Source organism: Xenopus laevis, chromosome 4L (genome assembly GCF_017654675.1).
Source record: "Xenopus laevis strain J_2021 chromosome 4L, Xenopus_laevis_v10.1, whole genome shotgun sequence".
NCBI lineage: Eukaryota > Metazoa > Chordata > Amphibia > Anura > Pipidae > Xenopus > Xenopus laevis.
The window spans coordinates 19,824,811-19,845,487 of record NC_054377.1 but is presented as its reverse complement, the minus strand read 5'-3'; the positions used below and the strand labels follow the sequence as shown (position 1 = coordinate 19,845,487).

The 20,677-nt window shown below is 42.3% G+C and overlaps 1 long non-coding RNA gene across 1 annotated transcript in view; it reads left to right on the top strand.

Moving 5' to 3' along the window:
• The window catches only part of LOC121402954, a 52,698-nt gene that overhangs the window by 7,803 nt on the left and 24,218 nt on the right, over positions 1 to 20,677 (top strand). Inside the window, exon 2 of the long non-coding RNA XR_005966894.1 lies at positions 10,734 to 10,855. This is a non-coding gene — a long non-coding RNA (uncharacterized LOC121402954). The remainder of the gene's footprint in view (positions 1 to 10,733; positions 10,856 to 20,677) is intronic.

Below are 20,677 nucleotides of genomic sequence, written 5' to 3'. Positions count from 1 at the left end.
CAATGGATGGTCGCCGTCAGGCCCGGACTGACAATCTGTTAATTCGGGCATTTGCCCGACGGGCCGCTCTGTTCTTTTGTTTAACTGGGCCGCTCTTGCACAGATCAGCTGTTTGTTTCCCCATGCAGCCACCCCCCTCCCTCCTCTGCCTTGACTGAAGATAAGATAACGATCTGAAAAAAACCGGCACAAGAGTAGGCAGCCTGTGCCTGGGACTGTTGCACGAGCTTGGGGGTGGAGTCCAAGAATTGAGCAGGAGCTTTCTAAAGAAATATTAGGGCATGATGTAGCTGGGCAGGCGGCAGGAGAGGCACAAAACATAGTAAGTCCACTCCCATATAACTTATTCTCCCCATATGTTGTCTCCCAGAGCATCTGGGGAGCCAGTGTGGAGAAATCTGTACAGAGCTGTGGGCAGGCTGCTTTGCGAGATGTCTGTGTGTTTGACTAGTGCTTCCCCCAGACCCTTCCTTTATCAGCTTATCCCTTGCACAGATTTGCCAAGTAGTGTTTCTCCCAAACTGAATCCTTTAACTCTTTCCTCTGAGTATCACTCATGTATTATAAGGGATAATGTACCCCCTACTGTAAATGATAAGGTTATTAGAAGTCACTGAGGGGTTGTTCTGTGACCATATAAAGGCACAAGTCTACAGGCTGAGTTATACAGGGAACTCTGAGTATCACTCATGTATTATAAGGGATAATGTACCCCCTACTGTAAATGATAAGGATATTAGAAGTCACTGAGGGGTTGTTCTGTGACCATATAAAGACACAAGGCTGCAGGCTGAGTTATACAGGGAACTCTGAGTATCACTCATGTATTATAAGGGATAATGTACCCCCTACTGTAAATGATAAGGATATTAGAAGTCACTGAGGGGTTGTTCTGTGACCATATAAAGGCACAAGGCTGCAGGCTGAGTTATACAGGGAACTCTGAGTATCACTCATGTATTATAAGGGATAATGTACCCCCTACTGTAAATGATAAGGATATTAGAAGTCACTGAGGGGTTGTTCTGTGACCATATAAAGGCACAAGGCTGCAGGCTGAGTTATACAGGGAACTCTGAGTATCACTCATGTATTATAAGGGATAATGTACCCCCTCCTGTAAATAAGGATATTAGAAGTCACTGAGGGGTTGTTCTGTGACCATATAAAGGCACAAGGCTGCAGGCTGAGTTATACAGGGAACTCTGTGTATCACTCATGTATTATAAGGGATAATGTACCCCCTACTGTAAATGATAAGGATATTAGAAGTCACTGAGGGGTTGTTCTGTGACCATATAAAGGCACAAGGCTGCAGGCTGAGTTATACAGGGAACTCTGAGTATCACTCATGTATTATAAGGGATAATGTATCCCCTACTGTAAATGATAAGGATATTAGAAGTCACTGAGGGGTTGTTCTGTGACCATATAAAGGCACAAGGCTGCAGGCTGAGTTATACAGGGAACTCTGAGTATCACTCAAATGGATGAGTTCAAAATCATTGTGTGTTTACATGTGGGCTGCTTTGATTTTTTTTGCCCGGGCTGCTTTTTACTCCCAGTCCGGCCCTGGTGTGATGGAGGTGAGGTTAGGTGCTGGTCTGTGTGTGACGGGGGTTAAATTAGGTGCTGGTCTATGTACGACGGGTGATATTAGGTGTTGCCTTGCTTATTTTCTTTTGGTCTGTAAGGGAGGAAGGAGGGTCCAACAAGGGTGGGCATTGGGCAGAGGCAAAGTTCAGTACAGTAGTTTCAGGTTTAGTCATGGATGTATCCAAAAATGTATATGCAGATCAGCGCCTACGCTAACAGAGAAAGAAACAGAAAAAAATAGAGTAGTATGTTTCAATATCACACTAACACCCAACTAAGCTCGAGTGAAGGATTAGAATAAAAAATACTTCGAAACCACTGTTATTGGTGACATGTAAAGTTTTTCCAATTTTTCCACCACCGTTTGGCTGGATTGCCTACTTACAAACTACAGGTATAGTATATGGCTCATAGTGTTTAGCAGGTCTCTCCCTCCCTGTTAGCTCCTCATGTTCCCATAGAAAGATATAAAGCCAGGATAGTGTAACACCATTTATTAAAAAGTATAAAAAAAAGTGTAAAACAAATTTGCACTCACACTTAGGGGCAAATTCACTAAGCCGCGAAGCGCCGAACGCTAGCGTTAATTCGCTAGCGTTTGCCATTTTCGCTACTGCGCAAATTCACTAACGAACGCTGGCGTAGTTTCGCTAGTGTTACTTTGCACCCTTACGCCAGGCGAACTACGTAAATTCACTTACTTGCGCAGTGTACTGAACGCTACCTTTTACGCTAGATTCCTTCGCCACCTCAGACCTGGCGAAGCGCAATAGAGTAGATAGGGATTGTTTCCGAAAAAGTCAAAAATTTTTCTAAGTCCCAAAAAACGCTGGCGTGTTTTCTACATTATGGGTGATAGGCTGAAAAACATCGAAATTTTTTTTGGGGCTCCCCTCCTTCCCCCCTACATTTCCTGACTCATGGCAACTTACCTAGACAGTGGGCACATGTGTAGGGCAAAATAAAAATTTTATTTGCAGATTTGAAGGTTTTCTTGGCATTTGTTGTGCTGATACGTATTCCTCCATTGAAATGTGAATTTCGCGCCGTATGCAAATTAGCCTTCGCTAGCGTAACTTCGCTTTACATAGCGAATTAACGCTAGCGCAACTTCGCAACCTTACGCTACCCCTGAGCGCAACTTCGGATTTTAGTGAATTTGCGGAGCACTGGCGAAACTACGCCTGGCGAAGTGCGGCGAAGCTCGGCAAAGTTGCGCCTGGCGCAACTTCGCATCTTAGTGAATTTGCCCCTTAGTGTGAAGAATGATCGCACATAGGAAAAGATATTTGCACAGGTTGCACTCTCGATCTAGGGGCCCTGCCGGCGTGTGTATCCCCCTCGTGGCTCTTCCTGTGTTTCCTGTGTAATGTCACTTCCTGCCTGATGCGGACGCGTTTCGCCAATCAGCTGGCTTCCTCAGAGGCATACAATCCCTGGCTACATGCTTCCCTTTTCTACCTGTGCTTCACTTGTGGTCGTCATAGCGATCTCAAGTTCCTGTGTAGTTGCATTCCACCAGTGCACTCCACACCTCTCTCTCAAATTCTGTGTCACTTCCATGGGTTGTTGTGAGTCGGGTGGCCTCGGCAACTGCTCGACGTTTAAATTTTATTCTACCTATTTCAACTTACAAAAGCTTCAATAAAATCTCTAATAAAATGTACTCCCATTTCTTACACTACTCCTATTGATTTTGTGATTTTTATTATTTTTTGTTTTTTATTTTGTTTATGTTTGTTTATTTAATGTTTGTCATTTCTCTCTTCATGGGTCAATCTTTTCATCGATTTTTTTTATAGAAATGTCCTTAGGTTTATATCAATATTTAATCCATGGGGGGTAACTGTTTGCATACTATGGATCCATTTACTTTCTTCTTGTAACGTTCTCCTAATTATATCACCTTCTCTATGTTTCTTATGTGTTCATTAATTCTTTCCCTTAATTTTCTATTTGTTTTTCCTATATATTGTAAGCCAGAAGGGCATTCTACACAATATATTACATTTTCCTTAGTGCATTTTATGCACTGTTTAATTTCGTATGTTTTACCTGTGATGTTAGATTTAAAATTTTTCTTTTTTTTGGCCATATTTACAGCCTTTGCATAGAGCACAGGGGAAGAAGCCATTCCATTCCTTTCTCTCTTCCTTACTTTTTGTTTTTTCAGTGGAAATATAGTTGCGACAAGCATTTGTTTTAGGTTTCTTGCTCTTTTATAAACTACTTGTGGCTGATCTGGAATTTTCCCTGTTAGCTGTTCATCTCCTTTAAAGGACTTTTTTTCATTTTTCTTAATTATTCTCTGTTAATTAGACATGGATGTATCACAGGGTCAGTTACTAACCGATCTGATGCAAGCTCTTCCCCAAAATTCACTTGTTTCACTAACAGATGTGCAGTGACTGTTATTAGGAAAGAGACTCTGAATAATAATTCAGATCTGTATTTAAAGAATCTGACTCGGTTTCAAACGTGATCCTGGGTTCAGCACAGCTATACACTTTCCCTTGTTCAAATGCTGAATGAAAGTCACAAATTCTTATTGATCTAACAGATTTACAGAGCAGGATCAGAAAACTAAAAGAACTAAAAAAAGTACAAAGCACTAGTAACTGTGGCTCTATGTATGAGTAGGGTTGCCACCTTTTAAAAAAATCTTCACCGGCAGGTGGAGGGGGCAGAGTTAAAAGGGCGGGTTGAGACGCTAAAGGGGGCGGGCCGTGACGCAATATTGGCTTCCCGGGTCGCGACGTCAAAGGGAGCAGAGCCAAATGCGCACATTTGGCAGGAAGCCCAGGAAAAAAGGTGAGCTTGAGGCAGGCCACAGGCTTTTTTTTATGTGTATTACAAATTTACCGGTGGCTACATTGCCGGTAAATTTGTAATACCGGCCCGGCCTTGGCTGGTGTTTTACCGGCTAGGCTGGTAAAATATCGGCCGGGTGGCAACACTATGTATGAGTAATCTTTCTTGTAAATCTACCCCTGTGCCGACACACATATATATCACAATGCCTGTCCTTGAAACACATAGATGCCAGGGCACTACTGCAAACACCAGCATTAGAGAAGGAAGCTTCACCATCAATGACCAGACCAGCAGGTGGAGCTATTGTTTCAGATTCATTATATTAGAAGTTTTAAAAACTGCGAATATTTTGCAAATTAGGGAAAATGAATAATAATTTATGAAATTGCACAAAGTTTTCAGGGTTTGCATTCAGGGTTTGCATTCCATTTAAAGGGGACCCGTCACCCAAAAAAATTATTCAAAATCCTATTTTATCAGATTAGTCAAGGATCACTAGCCCTCTCTATTTCATGCTACGAGCATGTATCCTTCATTTTGACTAGTACCTTATTGATTAGATGGTTGGGTAGAACCATGAGTGATTAATGAGATGGTTGAGTAGAACTGTAAGTCATTGATGAGATGGGTGGGTAGAATCATAAGTTATTGAAATGATGGTTGGGTAGAACTATGTCATACTGATGAGATGGTTAGGTAGAATCATGAGTTATTCATGAGATGGTTGGGTAAAATAAACTAATTAGCTAGTTTGGAATAAACTTTCAATCAAGACAATCGAATGTGATGGCCATGAGTGTTTTGATTGCAGGGCGTCCCTTTCATAGGGACGTCTGCTCTCTCACACAAACATGGGTTTGGTGAAAGTAGCAAACCCTGGGCATTTGTACTTACCGATGCCATGAGGTGCCGAGACTCGCAGGACAGAAATGGAGCTGAGAAGGATGAGAAGCAGCAGTAAAGCACTGGCCCCACTGCCATAAAGCACCACTAGGGAAGAAAGGGAAAGTCTATATCATGCTAAGGGGCAAATTCACTAAATGGAGAATTTTCGCTAGCGACTACTTCTCCACACTCCACGCCACCTCGCCAGGCGCAAATTCATTAAAATGCAAAGTTGCGTCTCAGCAGCCTAATGCTGGTGAAGTTTTGCTAGCGTTACTTTGGCTGTGTGAGCATTTCATAGCGAATTTTCACTAGAGTTAATTTCTGCCAAGCAATGAGCCATTATGAAGACAGAAGAGATCCTCTAATGCCCTAGACATGAGCTCATGAAAATAATGACATGCGTCTATTCCTGCGCTCCCCTGCGGCTGAACGCCAAAAAACGGAAAGCAGGGGAGCGCAGGTCAGAACGCCAGTGAGTAAGAGCCCTAACTTTGTTTTAACTTAGAATTGGGGCATGGTTGTGAATAAATATTGCCTTTTTAAATTATTTGGATCTTGTTGAACTCAATTCATTGATAGAGTCCTGGAGGTTAAGTCCTCTTTTTTCACGTTTGATATTTAAGATATTATTAATCCTTATTGGAAGCAAAACCAGCCTATTGGGTTTATTTAATCTTCATATGATTTTCTAGTAGACTTGAGATATGGAGATCTAAATTACAGAAAGAGCGGTTATCCGGAATACCCAAGATCCCGAGCATTCAATAGGTCCCATACCATATTCTGCGCCAAAAAAGAAGCTGTTGCAGAGGAAAAAAAACACCCAATGAACTCAAATGTATTTTGCATGGAAAAAGTTGCAGTGAGAAATGTCCATTGATTTTACAAATTTTCTGCCAAAGCAAAATTCATCACTATAAAGCTCCAACGACCATAGGAATTGCCCTAATTGTTTTGATGTCCCAACAAATTTTAAAGGGGTTTTTCACCTTTGAGTTAACTGTAAGTATTATGTAGAGACTGATATTTGGAGACAATTTGCAATTGGTTTTCTTTTTTTATTATTTGTGATTTATTAGATGGGGTCAGTGACAAGGCAAAGGCAAATAATTCAAAAACTATAAAAAAAGAAATAATAAAGGCTAATTGAAAAGTTGCTTAGAATTACTAATTCTATAACATACTAAGGGGCACATTTACTTAGGGTCGAATATCGAGGGTCATTCCTTCGACTTCGAATATTGAAGTTGAAGGATTTAGCGATATTCGTTCGATTAACGATTCAAAGGATTTTAATCCATCGATCAAACCATTTTCCTTCGATCACAAATTTGTTAGAAGCCTATGGGGACCTTCCCCATAGGCTAACATTGAGGTTCGGTAGATTTTAGGTGGCGAAGTAGGGGGTTGAAGTTTTTTCCTCTGTGTGAGTACAGCCCCATTGAAAAGAATTCAGTTTGTCTACTCCTGCGCTCCCCTGAGGCTGAACGCATGAAACCGGAATGCAGGGGATTGCAGGTAAAAACACCCGTGTGTAAGGGCCCTCACAAAAGTGGAACATTTGGACTTGGGGTAAAGTGGAATGGTGACATTTAGATGCAGGAATAACTGAGCCCCTCTGATTTATACTGAACATCTACTAAATTTGAAGAGTGGATTACAGGATTATTGCATGATTTCCTTTCCTTAGTCAAATATTTTCTTTCATCTTGCCTCCTGCTCCCTTCTATATACAAATACCAGGCAGTTACTATTTAAAATAATAATACTATTAATACTACTACTAATAATATATATATATTGTATATAGACAGACAAATGTATTGGATCCCTTATCGGGAAACCCATTATCTAGAAGGCTCCAAATTACATTTTCATTGCCATGATGACCAAGAGACCAACATTAGGACATAGCATACGATATACTCGACTCAGGAGGAACAAGACTGAGAGGAAACAGTGATATAACAGTGAAGAGGGAACCAAAAGAAGGAACCAAAAATGCAGTAGATGCAAGCTTAAAATATGAATACAATACAAGACTTGTGTTACACACATAGCTTTGCACCCAAAACAGGGGTGATATTAAAACTCACTGAATCATTAGTTGAAATATGAAAAAAACCTTCTTAAAATGGGTTCTAACCCCAACTATGAAGCTGTTCCACTGCACCCCCCTTTTGCCGCCCCCACCCCTCCCCACAGTACTCACATTTCAGCGCCGGAGGGGGTCAGGGACAGTCTACGTCGCTAGTGCAGAGAGCACAATTGTGCTCTCTGCACTAGAAGAGCTGAATTTTTGGGTTGAGTGGCAAGGAGTGGCATTTTTGCCGCCCCTGTCAACCAGTCGGGCGCTCGCCTCATTGGTGCAAATGCTCTGTAAGGCTACACATTTATTGTTACTGCTACTTTTTATTACTCCTCTTTCTATTCAGGTCCCCCTATTCTTATTCCAGTCTCTTATTCAAATCTATGCATGGTTGCTAGCTAATTTGGATCCAAGCAACCAGATCGAAATTGCTAACTGGAGTGCTGCTGAATAAAAAGCTAAATAACTTAAAAACCAAAATAATAAGAAATGAAAATCAACTGCAAATTGTCTCAATATATTACTCTCTACATCATACAAAAATTTCTCTTAAAGGTGAACAACCCTTTTAATTATACATGCAAAACAATGAGGATTCTACTGTCCAAAAACATCATTATAAATGTAAGAGAATTCACCAATGATAATGCAGATTCCCTACACTATGTCTGGCACTTTGTTGTTATCTTACATACACAGATTATTATGTCATTTTGGCTTCATTATATTACACTGGAATCAGACATGGGGATAAAGGACAGTCTTGGGAAAACTGAGCTTCCGACTCCAGTTGCAGGAACAAAGAACATGGAGCCAATTTTATGCAGATCAGCTGGGATTCTCATTGGAGGGTTGTTTTGCCTTTTTAATCAACCATGGGCCATGGAGAGCTGGGGAAACGTTTTATTACAATATTGCTTTAAGAATACAACCGTACATTTTATAATAAGTTAAAGTATGCTGGGATATTGCTGAATACAATTACGATTAGCAGTGCAGTACAGAAGGGTTTAGATCCCCTTTTAAATGCTTCCAGGTCTAATTAATAAGCATCCCGAGAACACTTGGCGATATAAAAGGATTATCCAATAAGAATCATCCCTGGTAATGCAACATCACTTATCTAATATAGTGAGATGTGCCATGTTCCATGCTGTGTCAGTATCATTAGGTCGAATATACAACAGTGCAGTTTAGTTTATAGTTAATCCAGATTCTGAAAGCAATAATACTCTGCAAAAATGCTGCTCCTGGTACTTTAAGAGCGAATTTCTGGGGATGGGGGGGCAGCAGCAACTGCTACTGCCTCAGGCGGCGGAGGGGCCAGGATCGCCCCTGTATCTAGAAAACCAAGTAGATATTCACCCCAGATCCTATACTAATTGGTCTACAGGTTTAGGCCCCCTTGCCACTACTCCAGGGAGAAAGCAATATACTATACTGATCCACAACTGGACTGCAGAACAAACATGCTGTAGCTCTCTTCTGTCTGTTTATAGGAAAAGTAAAGTTTAATACACTGGGGGGAACTGGTCAGACCTTAGACTCAATGGATTAATGGGCAATCCACCTAATCAGACAGATTAATCTGTAAGGGTTAATTAGGAGCAAAGTGTTAATAGTCACTGGGCCCCAAAATCAATCATTAGGCTAAGGCCACACTAGGCGATAGCGCCGCGATTTGACTCGCGGCGACTTTTCGCCGCGACTTTTAATCCGCAATCGCTGGGGAAACTTTTGCGCTGGCGTCTATGGGGAATCGCGAAAAATCGCCAGCGTAAAAACACACGCGGCGATCTTTTTTCTATTGTCGCTCGAAATCGCCTCGCTAGGTCGCCGCGAGTCAAATCGCGGCGCTATCGCCTAGTGTGGCCTTAGCCTTAGGCATCTTACACACCAGCTTTTTGGAACACAAGGTTCCCTATAATTCTATTCATCACTGTAATGACAACACGTTATTTACTCCTATAATATTGTGAATGTAAAATATACAGGTTATATATAGTGAATAAAGTACCCCCTCTTGTTTCTTGTAAAATATAAGGATATTAGAAGTCACTGAGGAGTTTTATGACCATATAAAAACACAAGTCGTGGAACTTGGAGGTTACTTCTAATATCCTCATATTTTGCAACAGGGGGTACTTTATGTATTATAATACACAAGTTTCAGTGAGTCATGTGACAGAAATGACAACAGAACTCACCGTTTATAAGGATATAATTTACAAGATATTTATTGATTTTGTAGCATATAAATGTGTTACAGATGGGAGGGCTGGAAATACAATTGCATACTTCCTTGATGTGGCAACATGGATCGGGGGACTATCCCCAGGAATGATGAGGGGAGAGCACATTTTTAAACAAAAACAGCGTAAGCATGATAAATGTTGCACCCGGGGATTATTTAAGTGAAAGCAGAATTTTTTTGTGTGTATTATGACAGATGTAGCAGGGGAGTCCAAATAAGATATAGGGCTATTCCTAGTTTCAAACTCTGCTAAATACATATATCACTGTGTTATGTATATATTAAAGGATACTTGATCCCTAACAGGTAGGATTCAAACTATAGAATTCTATAGAATATCACACACACAGGTATGAGACCTGGGGTTTTCCATAATTTGGATCACCATACCTTAAGTCTACTAAAGATGATTTAAACATTTATAAAACCCAATAGCATTGTTTTACCCCCTATAAGGATAAATTATATTAGTTGGGATCAAGTACAGGGTACTGCTGGGACGGTTCTCAACTTAGGTTTGGGGCAATGGGGTGGTTTAGGTGGAAGCATTACATGCAGTTCTGGAGGGGGATACTTTCTGTCTGAGGCACTTTAAAAAAAAATAGATAATGGTGGCTTCAATTTGCTTTTAAGTGCTTAAGTAGGTGGGTATAAGAGGTTAATGGGGTTATGTAATAAAAGGCACTAAGTTTGCCACGGGGCAGTAACTCATAGCAACCAATACTCATAGCACAAATGCAATATCTTGAAAATGATAGTTCAGTGGAGAGCTGTGCCAACTTTTTCCCGTAAGGAGACACATAGCGGAACATTGCAAGTGCTCCAGGACAGAACTCTTGGAAACTGTCTGCAGACTGTCCTCTTTACCCTATGTATCTCTCCTCTCCTTCATTTAGAATTGCAGCCAATAAAATTTAGAAGAGACTCTCTTGCAAATTTTCCCCTTTCTAAATGCCAGGCAACCCTCACAGGGTAGCCATGTCTGAGAAGATAAATGGAACTTCATAAAGTTTTAAGAAAACAGAGAACTGTTAGATTTTGCAGTCAGAGTGGGGGATACGCTGAACTTGTCATTTGTACTTATCTATACAGGCCTCTGAAAGGCAAATGCTCATACTCACTATAAATCCAAGAGAAACAAGAAGTACAACTTGAACCAAGGTCCAGTGTGTTTGAAGAACCTTAGAAATCACTACCACACAGTCCTGAAAGAGGTAAATACTTAAAGTTAAATTATTAGTACCTTGGAATGGCCTGTTTGACTAATATCTACTGATCAGGCAGGTTAGGTGAAGACTATGTCACCACATTGATGGCATCCTTGTCCGATGGGTCTCCTGCTCTATGATTTGATTGTTGGCCCCTGGGTCAATAATTGGATCAGCCTGATTTGGACCAGTGTGTGTGGCCTAATCAGGCAGAGATTTGCTGATTTGGTGATCTTGACAAATGAGCATATTTCACCATATATGGCCAACTTTAGAGAAAAAAAAGCTTCACCAAGCACATGAACACCTGAAAAAGTCATATTAAGGGGGGGCGCAGTTGGACAGCCCTGCCTTATAGGATGACTTGAATTGGTACTGATAAGTCATATGAACCCAGATTTATATTATGTGTAACATAGATCTATAGTTCCCCTTTGATCCCCTTCTGATGTCTGCAGACCTTTGCCCAATGCCCCACTGGGAGTGAATAAACCATTTAGGAATGTTCAGCACAGCTGGGACCCATGTTCTACATCTGCATTCAGTTCTTTTACTTAGGTCCAGAAAAAATTCTCCATACTTCTGTAACCCTGATAGCCTGCACTTCTCAGCCTGCTTTAATCTAATAATGAGATACTTTTTACATTTAGCTAAAATGCAGTAAGTATATACATAAGTTATCTTTATGACCATCGAGGCAATGTCCAAAGTGCAAAAAAGTGTGAAATGTGCCCTCTTTTTGCACACTGACCCCCACTATTGCTTAGTACTTTAGTACCCTTAGCACTCTGCCCTTTTTTCCCTTGTCTGTTGTAAATGAGCCCTATAGACTCTGTGCTTAAGGTATAGGATGGTTTGAACCAGAACAACACAATGGACAAGCTAGGAGATGGGTATGGAGTAGAAGGGAAGGCAAATTACTGGGCTAGCCGCAGGTCTCTGTGCTCAGGTTCAGACTGGGGGGCCCTGGGCCCACTGGTGCTGCTGTCCCAGGGCCCCCCTCCAGATCCATGCCCTCCACCGCAAGTTTTTTTTTTACACTTGTGCGTGCCTTTTTGATGCGTATGTGTGTTTTTTTTCCCGCATGCAGGTTTTTTTTTTACGCATAACTTTTTTTGATGATACAGGGATCAGGTCTGGGCCACTGGGTTTTTTCCCGGGGTCTCGCCAGCCCAGTCTGACTGTGTCTGTGCTCCATAACCTGTGGGAATTCAAAGGGCGGGGGTGCTTGATTTTTACACTTTGGTCCCAGCCCTGTGCATAATAAATGACCCCTTCTGACTGCACACTTTATTTAGAGGATGAATAAATCCTATATGGAAGATTTGTCTCATTGCTGCTACATAACTCTCTTGCAACAAAGGACAAGCCAATAACTAATTCTGTACAGCACAGAGAACCAACATATCCATAAAGGCCTACTAATAAACACTACAACAGAAATAAAATGTGTAGTGCAAAATCCATGGGGTGGGATGCGTGTACATGGGGCACCACTTTCCAGCATTAACTTAGATGCTCAAACACCTATTCCTGGCAATTTCCTTTTCTCTTTACAGTTGCAAGTGAAAAGGGGCTACTGGCTTTGGCTTTCCAGTTGTTATTATCTCCATACAACAAACAAAGGTTGGACAGAACCCTCCGAGTACAATGTATGCCTGGCTCCTTTATTACTTGTTTGTATCTGTCCTTTTGATTATAATGTGGGACTGTCCAACTGTCCCAAATTTACAAGATCTGAAAGGGGCAGAGATTGAGAACTTGCTGGAGGAAAAGGGCACTAGCCTAGGGTACATTTGGGGAGGGGTTATTTCAAGTGAGCAACTGGCACAGGCAGGGAGTTAATGCAACAGCAGCAGGGGAAGGGGCATCCCAGCAGACGTCAGGATAAGTAGTATTGCCTTGGGGGCTAATACTACTCAGCCGACTCCTGCTCACCAGGAAATACTTATGTATCTATAGAAATGTTCTGTCTATTTCAGTCCTGCCAAGTGCCACCCAGTTACACTGACACACTCACATGGGAAGAGCTGTCTTGTTTTCAACGTTTTCATGTTCCTGCCCCTCAGCAACCTGGCAGCTCCAGCAGGAACCTGGAAACTATAAATCCACCCCTACCCACCCAATATTGACTGATTGTGGCCCCTCTGACCCTACCGAGCAATATTAATGGAGCCAGGGCCGGACTGGGAGTAAAAAGCAGCCCGGGCAAAAAAATCAAAGCAGCCCACATGTAAACACGCGCTGGTCTTGTACTCATCCACTCATATATTGGGCTAAAATTGCAAATAATTCATGCAGGTCATTAGTTGGATCCTGAACATATAGTACTAAAAAAAATACGGTTTACAGCACATAAACCAGAGAACACAGGAGCAAGAAGTGCTGGATATGTACTTCAAACAACACAAATCACCTAAGTGTGACATTAGCCTTAGGGTCAAGTATGGGGGGGGGGGGGCGGCTCAGAAGTGACTTGTCTGCCTGGCTTCCAGTCTAGGCAGAGGTGTTTGCCCAAGTACCCAGGACTAACTTCCCTCTTTGTAGTCCAGTGCAGTAGACGAATGGTAGGGCCACCAAGAAGACTAGTTGCACCAGTGTCGGACTGGGGCACCTGGGGCCCACCAGAAAACCTGAGCTTGAGGGCCTTCCTTTACTCACAAAAGCTACCAGTACTTGAAGAAAAAGTTACTTTAACACATTTCCTTGATTTTAAATTTGTTTTTCTGGTCTCCTCAAAAACGTAAAATTGGTGTTCTACTTTATACACAGACATACATATTTTATAAACACCAGTACTCCATTTAATTTATCAATTCATTGATGTTAATAAATAATAATATTTCATGTATTTTATGAATTAATTGATAATACAATAGCCTGCATTTGATTTATTTAATTTAATCACTATATGCACCCCAGCCTAAGTACAACAAAAAAATTAGTGTACAGACAAAATAAATGACTGTAAGGAGAGCAGAGGGGGGAGTTCCGGCAGTAAAATAAAAACAAATGGTGGGGCACTGAACTAAACAGAGCAGACAGAAATTTAGAGACTCTAGGGTTTTAAAAGTAAAATGAAATAAGAGAATAACCGACATAGCCTATATGTAACTTGGTGACACCATGCAAACTATATTGAACAAACTTTCTTGGGGGGTGTCTGATTGGAGGTAGTAGCCAGTTAAGCAGCAGTCAATGAAGTAGTGGGGGGGGCTGTTGGAGAATGTGTAAGTTGCCTGTGAAGGGTGCAGAGAAGGAGGCAGCTGGAACGTGCAGTTTGTGTAGGTTATGGGGTAGTCAAATCTAGCAGGCAAGGCCCACCTGCATTAGCTGCGTCTGTCATCCTCCTCTTCCACACCCTGACATTGCTAGTTATCCACCCTTCCTTCCCTCCCTTCCTTCGGCCCTCGTTGGCTCACCAGAGCTGCACAGAAATCCGGAGGCCTCTCCCTCCCGCACTTGTTCTTCAGACTGCTGATCTCTTCTTGAAGTTAGTGTTGCTGGGAGGCGGTAGCTGCAGCAGGTCACAAGAGCGATAGTGAAATGATCGCACACTGCCTGCAGGAGGGGAGGAGGGGGAGATGGCTAACTAGATACAATGTCCTCCCCCAAGTTAACTATTCGGACTGCTTGTCCCACTGTGTCAGGCTTCCAGAAACAGCCGGAAGTCAGTAGTGAGAGAGAGACGCTGCGGCTGCAGCATAGTTTCTATTTAGGATCAGAAGCGGCCCACTCGGACAAAAAATAATGCAGCCTCTCGGGCAATAGCCCGAACTGACAGATTGTCAGTCCGGGCCTGAATGGAGCTCTAACACTTTGCAGTGAACTCTAATACTTCTGAAGAGATAAACAAAAAGAACACCAAGAGCCCCAATAGTGTAATATGTATTGGTAAAGGATAATGAAATAAGAGTAAATAACATATACTCACAAACCAGGGTTACCAATAGGCAACCACTGTAAAGGCAGGTGGGGAGATTGTCCTGACCCCACTCAGGATTAAGAAGTCGCTCTCTGTAGATAGAAAAAGGGTATCAACCCTCCACCCAGGGTGGATTTAGTATTGTATAAAAAGAACAGAGGCGCCAAAAGAATAAAAGGATATAAACGAGTTAAAAAACAAAAACTTGGTAATCAGAGGAGGCAGTAGTGGACTTACCTCCTCCAAGCAGACACAAAACGACTGTAATCAAGCAGTCAAAATTTATTAACGAACTCCAATCAGTACAACGCGTTTCACGGGCTCAGACCCGCTTCTTCAGGCAATAAACATAGGAGTTACAGCATCTGTGTAACGAACATACCTGGTGGTCTAGGGGGGGGGACAGGGACGTCGACAGGGACGACGGCGCGCTCCGAGTTTTCTTAAAGGTGCAGGCGCGCTGATGTAGTGACGTCGGCGCGCAAGGGCGCGCAATTCAAAAACTATTTAAAGCCCATTAGGGCTGTGGGACTTTGCCCGTGATAGGATTTGTTCCTGGTGCTTCTGAGCCTTGTGCTAAATTCTGTAACCTGTTTGATTCCTGTTTTTGACCCCTGCCTGGCTATTTGACTACTCTGATTTCTGGATTCTGACCCTTGCCTGTTTACTGACTACCGCTTCTGATTAACCCTCTGATTGACTTCCTGGTTTGACCCTTGCCTGCCTGATAACGTTTACTCTCTGCCTGCCTCGACCCGGCCTGTCCTGAATACTCCTTTGCCTAAACGCCTTGTACTGCGATCTTCTGTCCAAAGACTTTGTTTTACTACAGTCGTGCCCCTTTGCCTGCCAGAACTCCTCGCTTTGCTCCTCTCGAAAAGTCCTGGTGGCATCTGAGTACGCTGAGGGCTCCTCCCGAAGCCAAAGGCGGTCACACTACTGGTGAAGCCGAGCCGAGACCAGGGAGCTTGGCATTAGTTCTGGTTTAGGGTGCCGACCGTGACAATCTGGCAGTAGCATACACACTTAGCGCCTCTGCCTCAGAGTAAGTCCACTACTGCCTCCTCTGATTACCAAGTTTTTGTTTTTTAACTCGTTTATATCCTTTTATTCTTTTGGCGCCTCTGTTCTTTTTAATACTACTTCTGAAAGCTGAGCAATGGTGGGAGAACTTTGGCTAATGTTTACATACCTCCCAACATTTTGGAAGTAAAAAGAGGGACAACATTTTTTTTCCCGCACGTAGCGCAGCAATCTTTTGACCACACCCCTTTCTGTGGCCACACCCCCTAATTACCATGTTTGTTTTACAAAATTTGGCAGGTTATGAAAGTTTGAAAATATTTTTCCTTATCTAAACTGTTTTTGTGTCTCAAAATTGTTACAAAAGTATCTTATTTGCACCTGTTAGCTGTTCAGGGCTCTCTGCTAAAAGCCAATTAAGTGAGAAACTTTGTTTCTTTTTCTGGCTGTTCAGTGCAGAGAAAAGAGGGACTTTCCAGTACAAATGAGGGACTGCGGGTTGAGCTGTCAAAAGAGGGACTGTCCCTCCGAAAAAGGGACAGTTGGGAGGTATGTGTTTATGTCCCCTTTAGCTGCTGTGTAGACATTTTTTTTGGAAAATCCCAGGGCATTTGTGCAGCACTTTTATCATATGATCTTTTGTAAGCCATTATTCCCACAGAGCACCCGATAAGCCAAGTGATTGTGATGAAACACATCACTGTGATTGTGTAACATAAACATTAACTAAATCCAGTCTGTTTCCTCCAAATATGTGACCTTCAGCTCATGATAACAAAAACAGGGGATACAAAACACATGTTGCTTTAAGGCACACACACATATAGAGCTAGAAATATAATCATAGGTATATACACCTACAGGCATGGCAGATCATAACAAGTGTATGTGCAAGTCTGTGTGGGTATGTGAGTGCATTACACATTTATGCTGAGAGCTGCATGTCATGTATTGATCGGTGTCACTGAGCGCTGATTAATATGTCTCTGCGGATAAAGCCGACCACTGATTAATAAAATGCTGCAGCAGCCACACATAGCAACAAGGCCGGAGGGAGGGGAAAAGCAGATGGAAGAGAAGGCAGAGAAAGAGAGTAGCTAAGAAAGAAAAAGGTAAACAGAAGAACACAGATATTATTATTATTATTGGTACCTGCATATTCCGCAGCACTGTACATAAGGCACATAATAAATGACACAAAGACAATTTATAAGGGCAGAATAAAGGAGACACAAAGTCTCCTGTCCCCATACCCGTCCCTTAACTGGTGCTTCATTTAGAGAAGCCAAAGCAACTGGCTGAGACATGTACAGGCTTATTTACAAATGCAGCTGCAAGTGTGGTGTCATCAATTGGCTGCAAAATTGCACTCCTATTAAAAAAATACCTCCTCATTGACTGAGGAAAATTGAGACAGCATGGCAAAACTGAGGGTGTTTGTGTGAGGGTGGGTGAGGTTAGATGCTGGTGTGTGTGATGCAGGCCCGGACTGACAATCTGTTAATTCGGGCATTTGCCCGACGGGCCGCTCTGTTCTTTTGTTTAACTGGGCCGCTCTTGCACAGATCAGCTGTTTGTTTCCCCATGCAGCCACCCCCCTCCCTCCTCTGCCTTGACTGAAGATAAGATAACGATCTGAAAAAAACCGGCACAAGAGTAGGCAGCCTGTGCCTGGGACTGTTGCACGGAGCTTGGGGGTGGAGTCCAAGAATTGAGCAGGAGCTAAAGAAATATTAGGGCATGATGTAGCTGGGCAGGTGGCAGGAGAGGCACAAAACATAGTAAGTCCACTCCCATATAACTTATTCTCCCCATATGTTGTCTCCCAGAGCATCTGGGGAGCCAGTGTGGAGAAATCTGTACAGAGCTGTGGGCAGGCTGCTTTGCGAGATGTCTGTGTGTTTGACTAGTGCTTCCCCCAGACCCTTCCTTTATCAGCTTATCCCTTGCACAGATTTGCCAAGTAGTGTTTCTCCCAAACTGAATCCATTAACTCTTTCCTCTGAGTATCACTCATGTATTATAAGGGATAATGTACCCCCTACTGTAAATGATAAGGATATTAGAAGTCACTGAGGGGTTGTTCTGTGACCATATAAAGGCACAAGGCACAAGGCTGAGTTATACAGGGAACTCTGAGTATCACTCATGTATTATAAGGGATAATGTACCCCCTACTGTAAATGATAAGGTTATTAGAAGTCACTGAGGGGTTGTTCTGTGACCATATAAAGGCACAAGTCTACAGGCTGAGTTATACAGGGAACTCTGAGTATCACTCATGTATTATAAGGGATAATGTACCCCCTACTGTAAATGATAAGGATATTAGAAGTCACTGAGGGGTTGTTCTGTGACCATATAAAGGCACAAGTCTACAGGCTGAGTTATACAGGGAACTCTGAGTATCACTCATGTATTATAAGGGATAATGTACCCCCTACTGTAAATGATAAGGTTATTAGAAGTCACTGAGGGGTTGTTCTGTGACCATATAAAGGCACAAGTCTACAGGCTGAGTTATACAGGGAACTCTGAGTATCACTCATGTATTATAAGGGATAATGTACCCCCTACTGTAAATGATAAGGATATTAGAAGTCACTGAGGGGTTGTTCTGTGACCATATAAAGGCACAAGGCTGCAGGCTGAGTTATACAGGGAACTCTGAGTATCACTCATGTATTATAAGGGATAATGTACCCCCTACTGTAAATGATAAGGATATTAGAAGTCACTGAGGGGTTGTTCTGTGACCATATAAAGGCACAAGGCTGCAGGCTGAGTTATACAGGGAACTCTGAGTATCACTCATGTATTATAAGGGATAATGTACCCCCTACTGTAAATGATAAGGATATTAGAAGTCACTGAGGGGTTGTTCTGTGACCATATAAAGACACAAGGCTGCAGGCTGAGTTATACAGGGAACTCTGAGTATCACTCATGTATTATAAGGGATAATGTACCCCCTACTGTAAATGATAAGGATATTAGAAGTCACTGAGGGGTTGTTCTGTGACCATATAAAGGCACAAGGCTGCAGGCTGAGTTATACAGGGAACTCTGAGTATCACTCATGTATTATAAGGGATAATGTACCCCCTACTGTAAATGATAAGGATATTAGAAGTCACTGAGGGGTTGTTCTGTGACCATATAAAGGCACAAGGCTGCAGGCTGAGTTATACAGGGAACTCTGAGTATCACTCATGTATTATAAGGGATAATGTACCCCCTACTGTAAATGATAAGGATATTAGAAGTCACTGAGGGGTTGTTCTGTGACCATATAAAGGCACAAGTCTACAGGCTGAGTTATACAGGGAACTCTGAGTATCACTCATGTATTATAAGGGATAATGTACCCCCTACTGTAAATGATAAGGTTATTAGAAGTCACTGAGGGGTTGTTCTGTGACCATATAAAGGCACAAGTCTACAGGCTGAGTTATACAGGGAACTCTGAGTATCACTCATGTATTATAAGGGATAATGTACCCCCTACTGTAAATGATAAGGATATTAGAAGTCACTGAGGGGTTGTTCTGTGACCATATAAAGGCACAAGGCTGCAGGCTGAGTTATACAGGGAACTCTGAGTATCACTCATGTATTATAAGGGATAATGTACCCCCTACTGTAAATGATAAGGATATTAGAAGTCACTGAGGGGTTGTTCTGTGACCATATAAAGGCACAAGGCTGCAGGCTGAGTTATACTGGGAACTCTTGAGTATCACTCATGTATTATAAGGGATAATGTACCCCCTCCTGTAAATGATAAGGATATTAGAAGTCACTGAGGGGTTGTTCTGTGACCATATAAAGGCACAAGGCTGCAGGCTGAGTTATACAGGGAACTCTGAGTATCACTCATGTATTATAAGGGATAATGTACCCCCTACTGTAAATGATAAGGATATTAGAAGTCACTGAGGGGTTGTTCTGTGACCATATAAAGGCACAAGGCTGCAGGCTGAGTTATACAGGGAACTCTGAGTATCACTCAAATGGATGAGTTCAAAATCATTGTGTGTTTACATGTGGGCTGCTTTGATTTTTTTTGCCCGGGCTGCTTTTTACTCCCAGTCCGGCCCTGGTGTGATGGAGGTGAGGTTAGGTGCTGGTCTGTGTGTGACGGGGGTTAAGTTAGGTGCTGGTCTATGTACGACGGGTGATATTAGGTGTTGCCTTGCTTATTTTCTTTTGGTCTGTAAGGGAGGAAGGAGGGTCCAACAAGGGTGGGCATTGGGCAGAGGCAAAGTTCAGTACAGTAGTTTCAGGTTTAGTCATGGATGTATCCAAAAATGTATATGCAGATCAGCGCCTACGCTAACAGAGAAAGAAACAGAAAAAAATAGAGTAGTATGTTTCAATATCACACCAACACCCAACTAAGCTCGAGTGAAGGATTAGAATAAAAAATACTTCGAAACCACTGTTATTGGTGACATGTAAAGTTTTTCCAATTTTTCCACCACCGTTTGGCTGGATTGCCTACTTACAAACTACAGGTATAGTATATGGCTCATAGTGTTTAGCAGGTCTCTCCCTCCCTGTTAGCTCCTCATGTTCCCATAGAAAGATATAAAGCCAGGATAGTGTAACACCATTTATTAAAAAGTATAAAAAAAAGTGTAAAACAAATTTGCACTCACACTTAGGGGCAAATTCACTAAGCCGCGAAGCGCCGAACGCTAATGTTAATTCGCTAGCGTTTGCCATTTTCGCTACTGCGCAAATTCACTAACGAACGCTGGCGTAGTTTCGCTAGTGTTACTTTGCACCCTTACGCCAGGCGAACTACGTAAATTCACTTACTTGCGCAGTGTACTGAACGCTACCTTTTACGCTAGACTTCCTTCGCCACCTCAGAC